The sequence below is a fragment of the Microtus ochrogaster genome, assembly GCF_000317375.1.
Source record: "Microtus ochrogaster isolate Prairie Vole_2 chromosome 14 unlocalized genomic scaffold, MicOch1.0 chr14_random_2, whole genome shotgun sequence".
Lineage (NCBI taxonomy): Eukaryota > Metazoa > Chordata > Mammalia > Rodentia > Cricetidae > Microtus > Microtus ochrogaster.
Genome location: NW_004949097.1, coordinates 13431809 through 13454603, shown reverse-complemented (window position 1 = coordinate 13454603; position 22795 = coordinate 13431809). Strand labels below are relative to the sequence as shown.

Below are 22795 nucleotides of genomic sequence, written 5' to 3'. Positions count from 1 at the left end.
TACAACCCAAACCATCCCGCCACGGTGGGAGGCTGGGGGATACAGTCGCCTTCTGCTGCAAACACAACCCAAACCATCCCACCACGGTGGGAAGCTGGGGGATACAGCTGCCTTCTGCTGCAAACACAACCCAAACCATCCCTCCACGGTGGGAGGCTGGGGGATACATGCCGCCTTCTGGAAATGGGGTTTGAGTTAGTGAAGAATGAGTAAAACACACATAAAATAGACAAAATGGAACAAAACACATTATAAAGATGTGGGGGGAAGGGATACTATCTAGGAAGCAAAACACTACCTAAGTTTTCTAAGAATTCAGCCTTCTGAATTCAACAAGTATATTTTCAACCCAAATCAAAGTAATTTGCTGGGAGAGGACTCAGGTCACAGAGATCTATGGTTATTGAGGAGGGGGAGGACAGCAGGAATTGTTGAACAGGGGCGGCCATGTTCATCAGGTCCACGCCTCCCCTGGGCAGAAGAACAAGCCCACTTCTTTAGTAAGATGCCTGGCTTCTGCATACTCCTTCTAACCTCTGGGATTATGTGGCATGCCACATACCAGAAACAAGACAATGAATTTAGCAATAGGAAACATTCCAACACACCTCATCCATTTTGGTCCAATATGTTATGGGTCCAAATAAAGCAGGTCCTCCAATGCTATGTATGTGGGGGAGGGGAGGGGCTGGTCACTGCTGGTACCAAAAGGAGTAAGCATGAACTGCAAGAGGCCACCGGAAGAAAAGAGTTTGGCTGAGTCCTCAAGTCTCCTATAGAATTACTATCATTTTCAAGAACATGCTAATCTCATTAATCAATAAATTTGTGATCTATTACCTTATAACTAAAAATTAAATCCCTTCCTTCAAGTGTCTCAACCTTGAAATGAAGGCTGAGTTGCTCGAAATAGCTAGGTATAACTTACGCAATCCTATTTTAGATTTCATAATACTGTAATATAATCTTGAATACAGCATAAAAAGTGATCAAACTTAAGCTATTCAGTTCCCTGCAAACACAAGTATGCCATGTTAATGTGACTATGTTACAGATCCCCTATGAAAAGAACCCCAGTAAGGTGTGTGGGGTTATCTGCCAACAAACAAGGGCTAAAGCTTTTTCTCAAGACTTCAACGCAAATTCATGATTCAAGAGCAGGTGTAAGTTCAAAGCTATTTAGACACAAGAACAATCATCTTCCAGGCATGTTGGCGACACCTTTAGTCCCAGCAGGGAGATCTCTGTGAGTTTGAAGCCAACCTGGTCTACATATTCAGTTCCAGGATAGCCAAAGCTACATATATAGAGAAACTCTGTTTCAAACTTCCCCAAAAGATAAAAAAATAAGAAAGAAGCCAATGCTAACTGAATACCTGAAGAAAGTTAAGACTCTAACTTCAATATTAAAGAAGGATGTAGTTAGGAGGGGGAGCTGATTTGTTCAAAAGCACACTGTTTCGTTATGAACTGCAAGTGATGAATTTACATGGCGCACATGGTATCTAATTTCAGGATGACAGGTGGGTTTTATGTTGCACTTCTTGCCAGGAGTCTTTTCCTGCTACCCCCTATGTCCCAGTCAAAGAGAACAATGGTCGGCTTTCAGAAGAAACAAAATCCCCATCAGATAACAGTGCTGAATGTCTTCAACGAGGGGGTGCAAAAGCCCTTGGATAAACCCCCTGAAGATGATTAGCCTAGATCAAGAAGTCCCCTTGCTAAACAATTTCCGTCTTATCCCATCTTTCAAACGAACCTCGTGGATTTAATGCCATTTTATTTCAGTACAATGCACTTGATAAAGAAACTACTTCCGAGGCACCGAGGGCATCTCTCCAGTTTGTGGCTTTGGAAAGGAAACTAATCTCATTATCACGGCATTCTCTGTTTAGAAGGGAATCTGGATGCTGATTGACTTGCAGGCTCCTTCTCTACCTCAATATTCATTATTTTAAGCTTTAAAAAATCCTCTAAAATAGAAAGAGCTCTCACCCCACGCACATTCACACCCCTATAAAACTTTCCTGTAAGCCCACTCTCACAGAAGAAGAGACGGCATTCCAGGTGTCCCAGTGGTTAGTACCATGTGCTCAGTCTTTGGGGTCGTAAGTTTTCCCAAACAGAGGATGGGGAGAGAAACACTTATCAATAAAGTGGCATCAGAACTTTCATTACCATATTGCAACACAGCAATTCCATCCACATAGGGATCGGGAACAGACACGAAAGCCACAGGGCAAAGGGCTGTCAGAGAAGAGGGTAAGCAGGTGGTCAAAGAGTCACCCCCAAGTGGAAAACTGCCTAGCTAATACCGTACACGTTCAAGAGAGGCTATATAGGCTGGCCAGCAATGTTAGACCTGAATCTCTCCACAAGGACAGCAAAGGTCAGATGAATCTTAGGTTATAGAACGTTCTACTAGACAACTTTCTGGAAGTAAACATGTTAGCATCACAAAACGATGTGTGTGTATGTGTGTGTATACACACACATATTAATTTAAAAAGGCACAGAGATCATGAAAGGTCAAAATGGTGACCTCAGAGACATGAGGCCAACTGCAATTCATGGTCTCTGACCAAATCCTTGATCAAATCCACAAAGCTATGCAAAACTTAGGTAAAAGGTATTTTCAGAACATATAGGAAAACCTGAAGATGGACGGTATATAATGATTTAGTGGTTCCACTAATCAGTGCTCTTTAGAGGAACAGAACATATAGAATGAATTGTATTTATGCATATATATGTGGTCCAGCTAGTCCAACAATGGCTGTCTACCAATGGAACAACCACCAGTAGCTGTTCCGTCCACAAGGCTGGATGTCCCAGCTGGCCTTCAGTATAAGCCAAGAGTCCTAAAGAAGCAGCCTCTAATGCCAGGGAAGGAATGGACGTGGCCAGCAAGAGAGACGCAGGCAATGAGCAAGCATCCTTCTTCCACGTCCCACCTCAAAAGATCCAGACCAAAAGAGGGTCTTCCCACTGCAGATGATTTAATTAAGAAAAAAAATCCCTCACGAGTGTAGTGAGCTGCATGGGTTTTAGTTAATTCCAGATGGAGTCAAGTTGACAACCAAAAACAGCTAGCCATCGTAGTAGCTATAAACAGATGACAAGATTGAATATTTATTGTTTAACAACATCAAGGCTACATAAGAGAATACCTTTGATTCTTTAAAAATAAGAAAATAAGAAAGCAAAGAATAGGATATCATTAAGAAAAATAAACTATAGGAAGCAGGGAGTCCAGCTCTCAAGTTCTAACATTTTCATGACACAATATCTTAGCCCCATACACATTTTTTAAAATGAATATTTAAAGTACTGGAACAAGATATTAACTTGCAGAGGTTATATAAATGGGGCAGCTCTTTAGACACCCTCATCCATCCCGGGACCTGTCTGGATTCCTCAGCTCCAAGGGATTCCCAGTGTCGTGCAGTTAGGGAATGCCCAGTTTGCAGTTGTAGCACACAAGCTGGTCTAGTTGAGCATAGATGGGCATCAGGGCATTCTTCTAAGGCAAGAGCTCAGCGTACTTAGCTTTGCTGGGATTAGGAGAAGAACTTCTGCTCATCAGAGGCAAGCTCCCTAGTCTTCCAATGGCCTCAAGTTTGAAGGACTTTCCGTCTGGTCTACCTTGGGAAGTACTCACTGAATGTATACCTGTGCCTCACCACGCTGTTCCAGGTCTAAGAGTTCCTGCAGGTTGTTCTGACATTTCCTTTCCTTCTGGGCAGTACGACATCAAAAGCAGAGGCCAAGTCCTTAGATGGAGAACCGTACACACCAGGGACTGCATGGCTTAAGCGTAGGCCCCATCTTAAACAAATGTACACACCAGCACACATGGAACTCTGCCAGCAGCTTAGAACACCCAGAAACTAATCCCAGGTTAAAAAAAGAGTTAGTAATACTTCCTGAGGTCCTCTTAACTTGCTGTGAATTCTAAGGAAGTTACCTAACATCTCTGTTCTTTCTGTTTCCTTGTCTATAAGCTGTAATACTAAAAGCACTGACCTTAAAAAAAAAAGTTGTAATGAGTGCTTAATTAATTAGTCTAAGTACTAACAGCACGTACGTTTACAGAGTTTAGAAGCTGCCAACTGCTGTCACATGACACCCTTATTCGAAGAAACCTGTCACAGCTGCTGGTAGCCAGAGAAGAAAACTCAAGTAGAAAGGCACAGTGTGTCTCTACAGTCCCCACTACACCTTGCTATTATGGTCTAGGACCTGTGGCCTAGCCCCTCAACACTTGTTTCTGTGAGCTCCTGCCTCAGGGCCTTGGCTCACGCTACTTCCTCTGTCAGGAACTGCCCCTAACTCTGCCTAATCTTCAGCCCAGTCTGCTGCTCTGATCTCCAGATGTGTCTTTCAAGGCTCAGGCTAAATTACAGCAGGTTTGGGGCAGCATTTGGTCTTAGTCCTCTGGATGCCCACTTTACTCTGACTTGTGGAAATCAGAGCAGAAACCCACGCCCACCCGCCCGCGTCTTTCTCTCCGGCGGACAAAGGCTCTGATGTTCTGCTTATCTCTGTATGCTCCAAAGCCCCTGACCCAGTTTCTCACACACAGGCTCCATGATAAACCTTGGTGAAATGAATGGTTAATCTGCAGGAAACAATTTAGGCAGATAAGATCTGGGATGGAATGTCATTTCCTTTCACAACCTTTAGCTTCTACGGGGGAACTGCGTCTGGGCCACATGACCTGTATAGCTGGTCTGCTGGGGGAGGGCGATCTAGGGCCAGCAACTGGGGTCCCTTTACTCACGGGGTCTTCACAGTCTTGCTTATGAACCTGCCCCAGCACTAACATCTTGCAAGCCTAAACTACTACTCTAGGTACCTTCAGGATGGTTCCAGCTGGGAGAGGCAGGGAGTATGGGCATTGGCAATCACCTTCATGCATATTCCAGGCAATGGAGGCTCTGCCTCTTGGTTCAGCTTGGCCCCCATGCTGTGAAATGCCCTTCCCAAGGTGTATCCTGAAGATTTTGCCTTTGGTGTGCTTGTCACTGAGGACTTTACTGTTTCAAAGTGCCCCCCCTCGGTGCTGAAAGGTTGCCTAAGTCAAGAGAGTTGAGTAACCAGGAGACAAACAGTGTGTATTTTAGCCACGTTTCGTACAGCCATGGGTCAGAATGCACTTGGCCGTGGGCTCACTCTTAATGAGTCAGCTATTAAACGGTGCCTAAACAGAAACACATAGAGCACGGTGAAGTAGGGACACATGGACAAGAATTCCGTGACTAGAGGCTGGCAGGAAATTAACTCTGCCCTTCCTCTGAGAAAAAACACTCAGTCATTTCAGGTGCATGCCAACTTTATAGACCTTCGCTTCCATGAGGTGACAACAGACAAGAACCCCTAATTCCATCAGGTCGGTAGAGCAGAACCTAACCCCCGGCCCAAGACTAGGCCTGGCCACGGACTGAGAAGCTACACCCAGCCCCAGGGCCTGCGCCACTTTGGTAGACCAGTGGTCAGAATCACTCACAGCCTTACAAAGGAGAGCTTGCTGTTTTCCTGGTCCCGTGGCCAGGAGTGCTGTGGGCTGGGGTGTGTTGTTCTCTCTTGTGAGAAGACCCTTGATGGAAGGCCTGCCATGGCTATCATTTCCTGCTTGTTGGTAGGGTTCAGCTTTTCCCAACCGTGGGGAGGTGAGGCCCATTGTGAGTGGAAGCCTCTGGTAAAACCAACACAGAACATAGTAAGGGCCCAGTTGGACATGAATGCGCCAACCTAGCCTTACCTGCCACTCTGACTCCAGGAGACCCTGGCATGCATCCTAAGCTCCACAGAATAAACAAAGTCACGAAGATAATTGGCCGAGGAGCAGAGAGGGCACGGATTCAGTTCCCAGCACCCACAGGGTGGCTCACGACCATCTGTAACTCCAGTTCTAGGGGATCCAAAACCTTCATCTGACCTCCATGGGTACCAGGCATATACGTGGTATACATACACACACTCAAGAAATAAAAGTAAAGTTAAAGAAAATTAAAAAGATAGCTGGCCAAGCCAGCAACATGGCAGAAACATGTAATCCCAGGAAAGCATGAAACTGAGGATGAAAATTTGTGAGTTTGAGGCCAGCCTGGGTATACAGTGAATCCTTGTCTCAAAATCCAAAAGACAAAAGACCTCAGCTGAGGTTTCTGTGCCAGTCACTGACACATATGCCACTTCTTAGGTGACATTATTACTAATAGTTTCATTATATATACAAACTTACAAGTATATATACATGTGTGTATACACACACACACACGTTTTAATATATATCTTTTTCCCTTTGCTGCCGGGGACTAAACTGAGGGCCTTGTGCACGCCAGGTATACATTCTACATCTGGGCTGCACACACTGCCCTGTAACAGGATGGTGATACTGTCGTTTTGAGACAGGGCCTTACTATGTATACATAAGCCAGTATGTATAGATGGAGAGTGGCCCCACACTCACCATCCTCCTGCCTCAGCCTTCCAAGTGCTATGATTACAGGTGTCTACTACCACCCCTAGCTCCTCTACTACTGTTTTTTTGCTTGTTGAGAAGGTCCAGGTGCATTCCCGTTGCCCATGGCTACCTCTGCCTGACTCAGAGGATGAGGTGTACCTGTCTTGGGCTCACACTTCCCCCATGAGTCACTTCTGCACAGTCCTGGACCTGAGTCTCTGTTGAATCCCTTGTCATCTCTGCCTTGGGCAGCCAGTTCACACACCATGGATTTTCCTAGGATAATACAAAGGCTCACCTGTCTAAGCAAATAATACACTGTACAATTTCCAAAAAAGAAGAATAAGGCAATTCAAATTCCACCAAGCTATCTAAAACCTTGGCGAATGCCTCACGAGCCACACGTCCCTGGGTCAGAGTTAACCTCCTCTAACAACTTAAACGCAAGGCACCGGAAGCTGGGTTCCCCGGCTTCAGGAGTCCTGAACCAGAGGCATCCGTGGAGGGTTCTGCTCCATGTCCTAGCCCTTCTCAAAGTCTACGCCTTATTTGTTGAACAAAGCTGGCGTCCATGTGCAGGATTATTGAAAAGCTTCCAAGCACGCTGAGAAGCCAAGGCAAAGAGGAAGGCCAGCTAATCAAAGAACAAGGGCAAGAGAAGTTGGGTCCAAAGTAAATATAGTCCAAAATGCCCAGAATAGCCCAGAAAGACAGCTGATGGCCTTTTCTCTCAAACCTAAATATCACAGTGTCAAATGCCCCAACTCTCTAAGGCCGAGCCAGACGAAGGGAGGAGTAAGTAAAAAACAGAAAAGAAAACCTGACGGTGCCGTGACACCTGCGTTTCGGGACAAGCGCTAACGGGGAGGACATCATTGTACTATAGTTAGCCAGGAATTACACACCGCCACCTCAAAGATGCCATCATTTCTACAGTGATGCCTCCTACGACTCGCTGCTCGAGCCTCCATGGTGCTGTGAAAATTACGCAGAACTGAAGCTCTGGATTTTGTCAGAAGAGGCTCACAGGCGCCAGGGTACGAAGAACGGTGGCACCCAGGGGCAGAGCCTCGATCCTTTGACAGTGATGCACAGAGCCCTGAACTGCTGCATTTGGGGGTATTTACAAGCCATTTATATCTATCCCCCCCCCCTTGTCCTACATCTGAAGCAATGGAACATCTTAGCTCATTGAAACCATGGTGTAGGAACCACCAGCCCCCAAAGGAAGGAAGAAATGAAGTAAGGAGACAGAGGGAGAGAGAAAGAAAAGGGAATTTTTTAACTAGCAGCATTACACAGAAAGTATGGTCTTCTAATTAAATACATAAATGCATAAAGACCCGAGAGGAAAACTCCCCCCCCTTCTCTCCCTCTCACCCTCTCTCTCTCTCCCTCCCTTCCTCTCCCCCTTTTCTCTTTCTCTCTGTTAAACATTCAAGCTGTTTCTTTCTCTGTCTGCAGCAATACACCAGCACACTTGTCTTACACAGACAACAAAGGAATTTCCTCATCACTGGTTGAAAACGTCCTAAGAAACTGAAGATCTAGAAGAGACTCCTACGGCTTTGGCAAGACAAGCAACAGCACTTGAATTTCTTAAACCCTCCTCACACCCACAAGTGTTTACTTGAAGAGGTAAAAAGACCAAACAAATTTCCACTTCGTTATAAGAGAAGCCTAGGTGTCTGGTAGGCAAGACCTTAGGTACGGAAAAGCCTGAGTCACACCATGAGACATTTTCCATTCTGACCAGGAAAACACCCGGCAGAGCACTGTGACCAGCGTCCAGGAGACACGGACACCCCAGCAGCACAGGTGGTGTCTCCTCGTACAGGCCTTCAGCTGGCTCTGGTTCTAGATCAATGGATTATCCCCAATCCAAAAATCTATAATCCTAAAAGTTCCAAAATCCAAAATTCAGTCCCTCTCAAGAAGTTTTAGGTATTGGAACACTTGAGATTTCAGATTAAGGATCTTCAATCTTTACTTTTGTTGTTATTTTTAAAGTTTTTGTTATTTTGGTAAAATTTATTTGCATTGAGTATGATTGGTCCACACAAAGCAGCCATGAGCTAAGAACGTCAGTCCCACGGAATGAAGTGATAAAGACTACAAGAAGGTAGGGAAACACCACACAAAGACAAGAGTCATGGGTGCGCTTTCCTTGGGGAGTGACACTATTTCAGAGGCTACAAACTGCCTGCTTACAGAAATGCGACATGGAGACACAGGTAGGTCTGTGTGGGTGGAGACCATCCAGTCATGTGACCTTTCTGACACCACTAGAGAGAAGGCCAAGGCATAGGTGGAGAGGGCGGCCTACCTCACCCATTCTTACACAGGGTTCCGGCCATCCCCAAAAGTGCTATAACCTGGAACAACAGCCATCACTGTCCAAGAAAGCAAGAGCCAGCATCATGGAGGAGAGACCAAGGCATTAATCAGGCTCTCAGGCAAACAAATGACACAGCATCAATATCCAGGCTGCAAGAACATCTCCCAGGCCAAACGGACAAGCGCTACATGGTTTCAGGGCTTTCCTGTGCTGTTCCTGCTGTTAGACTCAAGACAGTCATGATGATTAAGAGGAAACACCATCTAATACATATATTTATTTTGTTAATTCCATGCAATCCAATCACATTTCAATTAAATTTTTTCTGGAAATGGTGTCCAGCTATGTAGCCCAATGCAGCCTCAAAAACAGAATCCGCCTGTCTCGACCTCCCAAGAGCTAGGATGACAGACATGCCACATTAATGCTAATATTTAATCTTATTTTGGGGATCAGTTGTTGTCTGAGACGGAGTGGCTCTATGCAACCCTGGCTATTCTGGAACGTGCTATGTAAACCAAGCTAAGTAACTCACAGAGATTCACCTGCCTCTGCCTACCAAGTGCTAGGATTAAGACATGCACCAGGTAAGGCTAGTATTTCAAATGATGCTCTTAAAAACTTACTTCTTCAATATCTAAACAAAACCAAACCAACATTTACATGGAACATTAACTGTGTGATTGATTACAATGTGGGAACTGAAAGTTTAAAGACAAACATTAACCTTCCAGCCATGACAACCCCCAGAAAATAAGCCTCTCCCCAAGGACCTCCTTCATCCCTCAACACAAGAGGAAAGGAAACACAAGAGCCTTGATCCCTTCCTCACGGATGTAAAATCCCAAAATGCAATAAAGTCACTATGGCCGTGAGCCTTGCACAAATCATAGCCCTGTGAGTTAACTTTTCCACTATCTTCTGTCAGCCTACAGACGGATGTTCCTTCAGGAGGAAGCTACTAAAAGTACCCTGAATCGAGAGTGGGAACCACCCCAATGAACGCATTCTGGGCATTAGATAAGTAAGTACATAACTACATAAACCTAAGTATAATTTCCATCATCTAACCACATCGTGCATGGCTGTCCAACGACTTTTACTCCCATTGTTTAGTTCAGACAAAAATATACACACCCTTTAGAGAACAACCACACATGCTGGAGTTGGCTTAAGTAATATTAGTGTGAAACGGATCTACACTCTCAGAGTTGTGTATCACTTACATTCTTATACAGGCCACTTATTCTCTACTCTCAAACACAAGTTTCAACAGAAGACCACCCTCTCCCTTATGACAAGGACTTCTGATGCTGAACAGGTACGGGAGAGAAGCTACCACCAAGAAAAAGAAGTGTACACAAAACTCAATATTACATTTAGTGGGGTCATATACTCCGCCTCTGCTTCTGTCTCAACCCAAATTTTTGGTTCCTACACAGGAAGAAATGGAAGCCATACACTGGAGATGTGAGAGCTGGGGTTGGAAGCTCACAATCACTGCTCTTTCTGACTCAGGCACCTCAACAGGCTCCCTTCTCACACGAGGCTGGCTTGTTAGATCATGAACTCTGCCACAACTCTGACAGAGGGGGACACCCCTAGACTCTGGCTGGCTGGAAAGACACCTCAGACTGGCTGTGGTCTATGGAGTCAGTCACTCTCTGAGACCCTCGGATAACCCTGACCCATCAAGACACTATAAAATGTCGAGCAAGAGTTAAGAGTGTGATGCCTTAAATCACAATGTGCAAAATGATCTTCCTTCCCGCTCTGAATTCAGCTCCACTGGTCTCTGGAGCTGACACAAGCAAACAACTAAAGCTTCCAACGGTGGCTGTTGGGTGACACCAAGGACACGGGGACAACTGCTTCTCTACATCTCTCTGCATCTTGAGGTTTCGGGTAGCATTCCACATGCTTAGTCTCGTAATTTGTTTGTTTGTTTGAGACAGAGTTTCTCTGCAGCTCTGGAACCTGTCCTAGAACTCACTCTGTAGCCCTGGCTGTCCTGGAACTCACTCTGTAGCCCTGGCTGTCCTGGAACTCACTCTGTAGCCCTGGCTGTCCTAGAACTCACTCTGTAGCCCTGGCTGTCCTGGAACTTTGTAGATCTAGTTGTCCTTGAACTCTCCCAGGAATCCGCCTGCCTTTGCCTAAGCGCTGGCATTAAAGGCATGTGCCACAATCGGGTGTTCATAATGTATTTTTTTTTTTTTTTTGGTTTTTCGAGACAGGGTTTCTCTGTAGTTTTGGAGCCTGTCCTGGAACTAGCTCTACAAGACCAGGCTGGTCTTGAACTCACAGAGATCCACCTGCCTCTGCCTCCCGAGTGCTGGGATTAAAGGCGTGCGCCACCACCGCCCGGCTAATGTATTTTTTTTAAAGATGAAAGTGATTACACTGCATCAGTCAGACAGCTGATATTAGTAACAAGAGTGGAAGCGCACCAAGGATAATGACCATGGTGACAGTGTTCGCCCTGAGAACGCTTCTGCACTAAACTAAACAGCAAATTTATGGGACATGATAGCATCCCCATTTTACAGCTGAGAAGCCAACCAAGGGGTCATGGGGGCAAGAAAGAAATAGAGCTGTGACCCAAAGAAAGAACCCCTCAGAGCAAAGGTTTAGCTCACACTGGTTATGACAACTCCGCTCCCTCGTTCAGTAATTTCATTCAGTTACTTCCTGGCTTACAATTCACACTTTAGGGACTGTGTTTCGAAGCTTTCTAAAGACGAGAAAACAGACCTTGTGGACTGATTTAGACTGTTCTTTCCTTCTGAGCTCCAGCCAGCTAGACCACATCCGTTTTCATCTGCTCACCTCCCTCCACTCACTAGGTCTTACACACTCGGTCCCTTCAGGATGTCACTTTCCCAGGCTCTTGATCTGGCGTGCAAAGTGTTGGGGCAGTTTCCAGGGTAGCCCAGACACACCTCACTCTGGAAGCTCTTTTCTCCTCTGCAACCCCTTTCTGTACCATGAAACAAAATGAGTCTGAGCCAAGGGACCAGCCTTCCCACAGCACATGCGCACCAGAGGGGACCCAGGAAAACATCTGTTCCTGCCGAGTAGGTCAGAGCATCACAGGGAAGTACGCAGATCACTTGGCCATAACAAAAAAAAAAAAAAAAATCAACACCCCTGCTTCCAAAGAAGTCTAGTCTGTTCCTCATCATTCCACAGAACCTAAATAGCTGAATAATTCCTGAAGGAACAAAAAACACACTATGTCAAAAGACAGACATAGAAATTATCAGAAGGTCAAAAGTGAATACGGGGCCTAGACAGACCATGTTAGAGTGAGTTAAGAGATGACTGCCCATGGATCTCTGCAACCTTGTGAGGGTTTGAAGTGAGCACACAACCTCACTAGAGAGCTTAGCAGTTTGCCCAAGACGTGAGTTGGGTACCCGGGACCCATCACGAGGCTCACAACAGCTTGTACTTGTAGCTCCGGAGGATCCAACAACTGCTTCCGACCACCATAGGCACCGTACACACACACGCACATACACATGCACAAACTCAAAATGAAAACTAAGGGCCTGGAGAGATGGTTCAGCAGTTAAGAGCCTTGACTGCTTCTCCAGAGGACCCTGGTTTGATTCCCAGTACCCACAGGTTGGTTTACAACTATCTATATGTCCAGGTCCAGGTCTCTTCTGGCCTCCTCAGGCACCAGGATCTCAAATTATGCACAGATATACATGCAGGAAAAAGCACCCACACACACAAAATTCAATGTTTTCAGAAAGTCCTATGTATACACAGCATTAAAGACGAGCTGAAGACTACCTAAGTGCCCTGCAACTACACAATTAGATACCACCAGGGGGAGGAATTAAGAAAGTAAAGCACATTGAATAACAGACTTTCACGTACATACTAAGCCGAATGAGCCAGCTACACACAGAGGAATATATACTGCAGGCTTCTAGTCATGGACTTTAAAGGCAAGCAAACTCTACAAAAACACCAGCAGTCAGGACACAGCTATTCTTGGGAGCCAAGGGCAGGAGAGCTGCGGTACCAGCGGCTGTTAATGGAGATGCCGCTCACTCAGATGGATTCCCCCGTGACACTGGTTCCGTGAACACACTTGGTCTCTCTGGGTGTGAAACTTCAAGCCCTTAGTAGTACAGCTTCTCAAGGCCACAGAGATCCAGGGACAGTCACCTCTTAACTCTAACACGGAATAATGTTTCTCCTTCCTTCCTTCCTTCCTTCCTTCCTTCCTTCCTTCCTTCCTTCCTTCCTCCCTCCCTCCCTCCCTCCCTCCCTCTCTTCCTTCCTGTCAGGGTTGAGAAGGATCAGAATCATATTTCTGTTAGGATCACAACCCAGGAGGCGCCAGCTCCCTGGCACACCAGCGTCCTGGCAAACCAGCATCCTGGCACACCAGCATCCTGGCACACCAGCGTCCTGGCAAACCAACGTCCTGGCACACCAGCGTCCTGGCAAACCAACGTCCTGGCACACCAGCACCCTGGCACACCAGCACCCTGGCACACCAGCGTCCTGGCACACCAGCGTCCTGGCACACCAGCGTCCTGGCACACCAGCGTCCTGGCACACCAGCACCCTGCCACCACCATGACAGGAACAGCACTCTAGCACTACTGAGGACACGGCAGTCCAAGCCAGACAGTACTGTGACCACATCCACCATCCGGATAACTGACAGTGCGCTCTGACCCTCAGCAGCCCCCTTCTGTCAGCCACTGAATATCCACTACTCACTGCCTACCTGGTGATGAGGCAGCAGCGTCAGTACTTGGCATAAAGTAAGAACACAGGAGAAGAACTCATGGAATAAGCTGAACAAGGCAATTAAATGCTGATAACCCCGCAGAAGTTCAGCAACCATACCACCAACGGGCAAGAGGAACAGGGAGAAAGGAGGCCAGGGAGCCACATGAAAACAATTCCTAGGCCTGCGGGGTCACCGGGGGGTCAAGCAGCCTCACTCCTGGGGACAAGCCAACACAGGGTGTGAAGGCAAAAGGCAACAAAGCACCTGAGAAGGAAGAAGGTGGTGCCTTTGATGGGCTACCAGGCCTGTGTTTTCCTGCTCAGTACCAGATAGAGACCAGCATGTCTAAGCCTGCACACGCCCATGCCTGCCAGGCTGCTCTTAGCGGTTAGAAGCGTGGAAGGAGAGGGTGTGCTGGGAGTTCTCGCGTGGGATGTGTAGATCGCTAACTACAGGGATAAGGATGTCAGAAATGAACGACTACGGGGTAAGCCTACTCACAGAAAAACGAGCTCAACGCTGATTTTTCTCAGCTTTTCCAATCTTGCACGCCCTTGGCAAACTGGTCCATAGAAGTTCTGTACTGAAAAGAAATAAAATTCGTGTTAAAACAAATTTCAAATCATAGCCCAGTGGGAAAAGGGGCTTAGGTGGAAACTGTTATATAAACAAAGCACATAACGTAATATGACAGGAGTTATGAAAAATTAAAAATCTGTGAAGGACTGCCTTCCACCTGATCCCTTTCTCACATCCAGCACCTCCTTCTCTTCCTGTGGCTCCTTGCTACTCTGTGCACCCCAGCTACGGACAGCCCCAAATAGTTATTAATTTTTATCACCAAAGTAGTCAGCTCATGGTGGGTGCTCTATGAGCAGTTGCTGGACAAATACATGAATCATAGCTTTAGAATACATTTATATTATTATATTGATAGAGACCAGAATCTCAGGATGCTCAAGGCCCTTATATAAAAGGACCCAGAACTTGTGCATGGCCCACACTCGCCGTTCTGTATACGCCAAATCATGTCTAGGTTTCTGTAATGCTTATTACTGTGTAAACATTGCGTAAATTGTCCCTGCGCTGTTTAGAACACACCCCATGTGGGGTCACATAACTGAGTGTACAGTCATGAAAAATTTGGCAGCAATAAAAGGTTTCAGAACGTACGATGACCAAAAACCAATTCAAATTCAAACATGTAACAAATCTGAATGTTTCTGGCATTCAGTTCATGCATGTTACATTGACTTCAGCCTTGACAACGAACACATAGCTCATTCTTTGTGCCAAACACGCCCTCACATGAAGGAGTACCTGTAAGCATGGACTGAGACACCTCAGCTCAGATTCAAGATTGTCTTTAATAAAATCAATCTCTTCTCACTAACACACACACACACACACACACACACAGAGCTTGTTGCTTGTTTAAGGAAGTTCCTCAAACGCATGCCCACCTCCATACTCTCTACGTGTGAACCTCTACAGAGGTAGAACAGTCACTCCAAAGCCATGAAGTTTGGGGTTTTACACTTCTACCATCAATCACATGCTTATTTATTTCATAAAAAATTAAGAATAAATTTAAGCCAAGAAAGCAGTTTGGAAACACAAGCACCTTAGTGTAATTCTCTTTTCTGGCTTTCTCTGTGTAATGTTTTGTTGATGTAGTTCAACTGTCTTTCACATTAAAAAGTTTCCTTTCAAAGATTAAAGTTTAAAAGGATTATTGTATGTTATGAACTGTAGAGTTTTTTATCGTACATACAAAGGTTTCTGTTCTTGTAGAAGTATAATGGCTCAATTATAAAAACAAAGACATTTAATATCTTCTTCCCATTATTCCTCAGCACAGAAGTAGAAAATTAGTATTTCTAGATTGTATTGTGTTAGAATGTTGGGTTTTTTTTTTAATTTCTGTTTGAATTGGTTGCTTTCCGTTTTTTGGTTTGTTTTTTTTTTTTGACTGTTAAAATAAATTTTGACAGGATTAGACACAATTTTCAAGTTTTTCATAAAAAGTACTAAACACACTTTCACTGTTTCATCTCATACATTTATGCAAAGTGGCATTCTCAGCACTGAAGATTATAAAGTCATAACACTTTTGAGTAGCAGAAGCAGGAGGGTCACAAGTTCAACACCAGCCTATACTACTTCACAAATCCAGGCACCCTGGGCTGTGTGAGAACCTGTCTGAAAATAAAACACTAATCAACTAAAAACGTTAAGATGCTCAATGTCCTGCAACGTGCCATTAGTGTGTACAGGGGATGACACACCCCCAACAAGACACGCACTGACACAGTTACCTCTGGAGCCAAATCCAGCAGGCAAGCCAAGACCAGCTCCAGCTGAAGGCATTTATTTCCTCTCCTCTCTTCTCCTCTATAAGAGCTCCAAAGGGACAGGTATTTAACACTGACACAGAACGCTTCGCCGGCAAGGACATTTTAAGCATGAATGGAGGTGTAGACGATCTTTAAGGAGTTTCTCACACCCTACAAAGTCACATCAAGAAAGCATCTGTCTGTTTTGCTTTTCCTAAAGTCAGTTTCATAGGCACACTTCAGCAACTGGTGCTGTTCATAAAGACAAGCCTTGCTTTCAGATCAAGCTGCACTCCAAAATGAAAATTGAACTGATAACCAATTTTCTCTTTTTAAAATATTTAGGTCCCCTGCAGCTGGAGTTCTAAGAGGCTGTGAGCGGCCCGATGTGGGCTGTAGGACCTAAGGGGTCCTCTGCAACAGTAGGGTGAACTTTCCCCATGGAGACTTCTGAGAACAGAGGCAGGAGTCAGGGGATGTGTGACAGTGGGCAGTATGTAAAATTGTGTTTGATAGAAGAGAGAGAGATCCCCTCCTACGACTTGGTTAAAAGTGACTCACTGAGTTGCTTATGAAAGGACTGACATAATCAACACAAATAATAATTACAATAAATGGTTTGGTTTTTTTTCGAGACAGAGTTTCTCTGTGGCTTTGGAGCCTGTCCTGGAACTAGCTCTGTAGACCAGGCTGGTCTCGAACTCACAGAGATCCGCCTGCCTCTGCCTCTGCCTCCCGAGTGCTGGGATTAAAGGCATGTGCCACCATCGACCGGCTAATTACAATAAATGTTAAGAGCAATGAAAGCAAACAATACTGAGCATTTCAACCAGTGTGAAAAACCCAATGAGCCAACACACAAGGTGAACTGAAACACAAAACCTAATCTCCCCAATCCTCTCTCTCCTTTCTAAAAAACGGTACTGGGGAACGAATCCAGGCTCGTGCCAGGCAGACCCTCTACACTGAGCTACAGCCACAGCCCCATCTCTAGCGGATCCCTTCTGGGAAAATATGAGTTCCAGCCTAGAAAGACTTCTCCTTTATAACCTACCCAGTCTCAAGCATTTCATCACAACACCGCAGAACTGCAAGATGGGAAAGCCAGCTCTGTGACAAAGAGTAAGGCATAATGATTTCCCTACAGCAGTGACTTCCTGGGTCCCACTGCCACACCGGGCGACCTCTCTGCTGGACACACAGTAAGGGTTCTGATAAGAGGAGAAAAATCTACTTATGTTCTCTAACACCCGCTTTAAAACATTCAAAATGCAAATGGGTCCACAGGGAAGTTAAGCGCTGCCTGAACCCACTCCAGAGGAGTTCTCTCTGGACTGAGGGGTAGCGAGTATCTAATCCGGCCCTCAGCACAAAGCTCTCATTATCTGGCCCAGGCAGGACAGAACACATAGAAACATTGATAAACACTAATCATTAGGTTTTTGAGTTTTCATCACAGGCCCTGTTTCCCTGAGTCAAAGATGGTCTTTGTTGAGGAGTCTCAATGGAATGCAGTGGACTTTGGTCACTTCCTCAGACCCAGACCCAGACTATAAATACAAACCCAGCAACACAGCCAACCCCTCACAGAAAGGCCCACTGGCAACTTCAATTTAAAAACAAGAGCTCGTTATTAAACTAAAAAATAGGAAATAAAAGATCCACACCCATACACACAGCCTGGGAGAAAAACCCTCAGTGTACCAACAAGCACAATCACAGACCGGTTTCTGTTTGCCCCACAAACCCTCTCTATATGGGGATGATAGAAGGAACAGTGTGCATCTGTGTCCACTGAATAAAACAAACCCTGATCCTTTCCACAACCCAGGTTCAAACTCTAAGAAAATGCTCCAACCCCTTAAATAAGAGACTTCTGTGTCGCCTTCAAGGGACACATTCATGACTGTTCTAAAGCCGGCCCTCCCAGTGTCCATGGAAGCAGACATGATTAAAGTATCCACGGCAAGGGTCTGTACATAACCAAACATGGCCTATTTGGGTCAATCAAATTTGCCTGGGATACAGTTATGTCCACGTATCTATATACGGTCCATAGCTGCTGCCTACAAGATGCAATGAAGACTTGACTAGAGCAACGGAGCCTGTAAGGTCCACAGGGCATAAGCTGTGTAGTGTCTGCCCCTTTAAAACAAAGCGTGCTCCTCCTCAAATAAGGAACACCAATCCTTGTTCGGTGACACTGCCTGGTATCTACCAAATCTGTTCAAACTTTGGTTGCTCTGATGACATCATTTATGACACACTAATGTTTACTGGGAAAATAGAAACCAGATACTGAGAGCTTTATCTTTTGTAAATAAACAAAAAAATCAGTCAATTTAATTGAGACAAAAACTTCAAGTGGGAAATCAACTGGACAAAGAACTGAGGCAGAGAAATTGAGTAACCTGCCCGAGATTGAGCGGTGAATGAGTCAGGATCAGAACCCAGGTGACCCAGCGGCACAGATCATACTCTTAATCTCTGTGCTAAAAAGACATTGATCTAATGTTAGACAAGCCATATAAAATGCAATCAAACCTCAAAAGGCTTATTAGTTCTCAGTGTTATATCAATACAATAAAACGTCCCTCTTAATTGGCTAAGACATCGAAAATAATATAAATGGGACTTCCCTGCAGGTCTCAGTCCTTTCTGATGCCATGGTTAGACCTAATCTTAGGGTATTAAGGAAATAAAAGCTACCATGTTCTTTACTGCCGTAAGTAGTCAAGGAATCAAGTTAATTGCCTAACATGGATCTTAGCATGTGCACTCTCCACTAAGCCTAGGCGGTGCCCAGATTTGTACCCACCTGGTCCCATTTTTCCACGGGACTTCCACCTGGAGAGGTGGCACAGACACTGGCAGAAATCAGCAAATACCGTTCTTCAGAGCCTAGCAATAAGGGCTCAATGCAGCCGCAGCCGCCCATCCGTGCACAGGAAGATGACCCCTCCCTGAATCATCCCCACACTTCCTGCCTTCACTGGGACTTCTGGAGGAAATGTGTCACCTCCTTGTAACCCACTGCCCTTTCGTACTGAAAAGGGGCTGATGACTGATGGGCATTGGAGAGGCTCCTCCCCTGCCCTCCACTTCCTACCACACCTCCTCCCCTGGTCCCCATGCAGGCAGAATTGTTCAAGGTTTCACAGACAACCAACTAGCAGAAAGAGCTACCTGGGCTGGACCTTAAAGAAATGGGGTGGGGGCTGAATGGTTGCTTCTAAAGGTAGAAGGAAGGGTAACACACAGGGTCATGGATTCCAGGGCAAGACAGCCTTGAGTCCAAAATCCTAGAAACCTGTGGCTGTAACAGTGTGTGGAGGAGGTCAGATCAAATACACTAGGCTGTGTCTAACCCAGTTTAAACCACACTGGGAGTGGGCTCTTAAGACTTGTGTAAATCACAAATGGCTGACAATCATCACATGCTCCAAAAGACTGTGAAATACACTGACTCCCTGCTGAAACAGGAAGAGGTGCTTGTCACCCCAAGACACCACCACCTACACCCAAGGCATTCTGCAGAAGTAAGCTCTTCCACCAAACCGTTAGCTAAAACGTGCTTCTGCAAACATGCCTCTCAAAACATGAAGTTAAAACACTCAGGTCCCTATGAAACACACACACCCGAATGCATTAGCAAAGTCAGTGACCTCAGCTCACAACTATATAACATTCAGCACGTCAAGAGAACTCCACAAACCAGCAGACCAATCCCAGCGAGGTCCCCACAGATCTGGGAAAGGGGTGGCGTGTTCTGAATGCTTTTGCTGCTGACCCAACACAGTCCAGACTCCTCCCCTAAATCCTGCGTCCATGAAAGACAGAAAGAAGCAGGTAAACTTCACAAACCTCAAGAGACTCCATCACAATTCTAAGGAGGATATAGGCTAAAACATTTCCTACCCAAGGGCCCTAATCCCTGGTTAAGGAAATAACAAAATGCTGCGAGCCAAGTCTACATGAAAGCCTTTGCCACCAAAAAAGGCTAGCCCACTTCCTAAAACCATACCAATGAAAGCCAACACCAAAGCTTTTCTCCCCTTCCTCCCTTCCTCCCTCCTTCCCTCCCTCTTCACTTTAACACAGGACAAACTGTTAAATACTTGCACAGCAGAGTAAATAGGAAGCTGGCAAAGGTTACCAAAAGCCTTAAATCTATAATAGCCTTCCATCAGCTTCCACGTTACTCTTAAAGCTGGAGAAATGATAAAGATAAGCACATGCACTTCTCACAATGATGCTACTTCTTCGAAAAGATGGAAAGGGTTTATATGTCAAAACTACCCACTAATTTTGGTTTGGCTTTGTTTTTTTAACTAAAAGTCTCACAAGACCAGGCTAGCCTCAAACACACCATCTATCAGTAGCTGGCCCTGAACTGTTGATCCTTCCTCTTCATCCTCCCACGTGCTGGGATTATGGGCATGAACCCTAGGCCTCAGTGTGATCCACTTCTTAGGACATTCGGTAAGACAGGCCCAGGGAATTACCAATGGTTTAGGACATGGAAGGTGGACTGGCTAAGCATGTCTTTTTGTCACATAAACAAGGGAGGATCGTGCTCTGTCTCCCAGTTTCAGGTGTCAATCCATCATCTCGGGGAAGGGTGCAGTTCTTTTCATGGTGGCCAGGAAGGAGCCCTCGGGGCAGGATACAGCCCAAGGGACACACTCCTTGTGATCTGTTCCTCCAAGTAGGCCCATTCCTTCTACTATCCACAGAGCAGCCACCCTCCCGATGGTCTTTATTCAATTACTTGTGCCCAGATGTGGGAGCAGATGCACAGTTAATGAGGTGGTTCCATCAAACTGACTCCACAAAGTGGAAACGTGACTTCCAGGAACCAGGAACAGGAGCACATACGACCATAGGAAACTTCACAAAATTGTGACTCCCATACATCATGCACACATACGTGAGAATAAGAAAAGAGCAATATAAATTGACTTTCCCAGTGATGAACAGTGTCAAATATAAGTATATAAATAACTGACTTTTTAAAATTACTGAATTATCTTGTGAAAATAGGGCTGGAGAGAAAGCTCAAACCTGTCATAAGAGTCTGGACCTCCAGGACCCAGAGAAACTGTCAGGCAAAAGAAGTGGATTCATGTAATTCTAGCCTTGAAAAGGGAGAGGTAGAATCCACAGAGCAAGCTGTCTAGGGTGAACGGCCATATTGGGGACCTCTGGGTTTGATTGTGAGGTCCTGCCTCAGGAAATAAAGTAGAAAAGTAATGGAGACTAGTTCTTGTTATCAACTTCAGGTTCCTAATGTGTGCACACACGCACATGCACACATAGGCTGATACAATGTGTATCTGCACACACGTGCAAGCATGCACACACATGTATATGTATGTACCCATACATACATGCAAGCATACACACCACACATGCAAATATGCACACATACACAAGCATACATGAAAATGGAAAAAGATAAAGAAATGAAAATAGAATTCTAAAAACAAAAAAGCACACAAGAGTTATGTTATCCTAACTAGAACTTTTATCAAATGACAGAAAAAGCAAAGCCAAGAATATTAAAAGATGAAGACATTAATTTTTTGTTCTATTACTGAATCCAATGTCTGTCCAACATGACGCTTCTGAAAAAAACCAGCTTGGCTATAGGATAACGTCATCGCCCATGGTTTGCAGACGGCTGTCCCTGGCCTGGGTACAATTGTGGAGCTGATTTTTAGTAAAGAAGAAGCATTCAAGATGGGGACAAGGAGGGTTTTCTCTTTGACCAAGTGCTTGTCATGTGCCACGTATGACACTCGGAAGAAGGAAAACTTCATGAATTCTAATCTGCCAAGATGGAAGGAGAGAAAAAAATTCAACGGTCTTATGCTTTAATTATTAGTATCGTGAATTTTCAATTAAAACCTGCATTCAGTACTTTCCACTTCATTATCCTCTCTACTGGGCATAAAATTTAAAAACCACAGAATCTTCCCAAGGAAGAGACTGAGAGGTTTATAAGTGTTCTGCAAAAGGAACTAATGACAGATGGCGTAGGAGGCGTACAAACGAAAAGCTGAAAAAGTCAATATGGAACAGTAGCTACAGGGCCTACTAAGGAAGGGATGACAGGTTAGATGGACATGGAGGTGATGCAGAATCTCATGTAGCTCAGGGAGCTTGGGAAGAAGAAAAAGGAAAGGTAGCCAAGAAGCACAGGGTCCAAGCAGAGTGTTCAGCAACAGCCATAATGCCAGTGGGCAGGAGCTTAGAGTATCCGGAGGGACAGGGAGAGAAGAGTGCAGCCAGATACCTGACAAAAGCGGCAAGCAAGGCAGCGAGCTTTGCTGTCTCACGTCTCTAGAGGTTATCTAGGCCAAGGCGCAGCCTGGCTAGAGCTGGGCTTTCCACGGGGTAACGTGGGAAGATGAGAGAGCAGAGGAAGACAAGGAGAAGCCATCTAGATGGCTAATTTCTAAGTGAAAGTTCAAAGGAAGATATAAATAGCAGCTAATTTAGAGGGAAGACGCCACTCTGAAATAGCGGAAGAGACACTGAGGAGCTGGATGCGCGAGAGGGCCGTGGAGTGAGCCCCATTCCCAGAGGTGGAGTTGGGCCAGGCGCAACAGCACAGTACAATGAACAGTGATAAAAATCTCTGAGATAAAGTATTTGGGATACGACAACATGAACAAGTAAAAACGGGTGGTAAAATTACGTTCAAAGACGTGTTCAATTCAAAAGAAACTGCATGCCGGGCGATGGTGGCGTACGCCTTTAATCCTAGCACTCGGGAGGCAGAAGCAGGCGGATCTCTGTGAGTTCGAGACCAGCCTGGTCTACAGCGCTAGTTCCAGGACAGGCTCCAAAGCCACAGAGAAACCCTGTCTCGAAAAACCAAAAAA

General features: G+C 45.4%; 1 protein-coding gene across 12 annotated transcripts in view; it reads right to left on the bottom strand.

Annotated features, from left to right (window-relative positions):
- Ppfibp1 (PPFIA binding protein 1) overlaps positions 1–22795 on the bottom strand; it is a 145845-nt gene that overhangs the window by 84036 nt on the left and 39014 nt on the right. For 10 of the 12 annotated variants that reach the window (XM_013352792.2, XM_013352793.2, XM_013352794.2 and 7 more), the window contains exon 2: positions 14071–14152. The gene's annotated coding sequence lies outside the window, so the exon portion shown is untranslated. The remainder of the gene's footprint in view (positions 1–14070; positions 14153–22795) is intronic. The other 2 variants (XM_026787890.1, XM_026787892.1) reach the window with 1 other exon arrangement.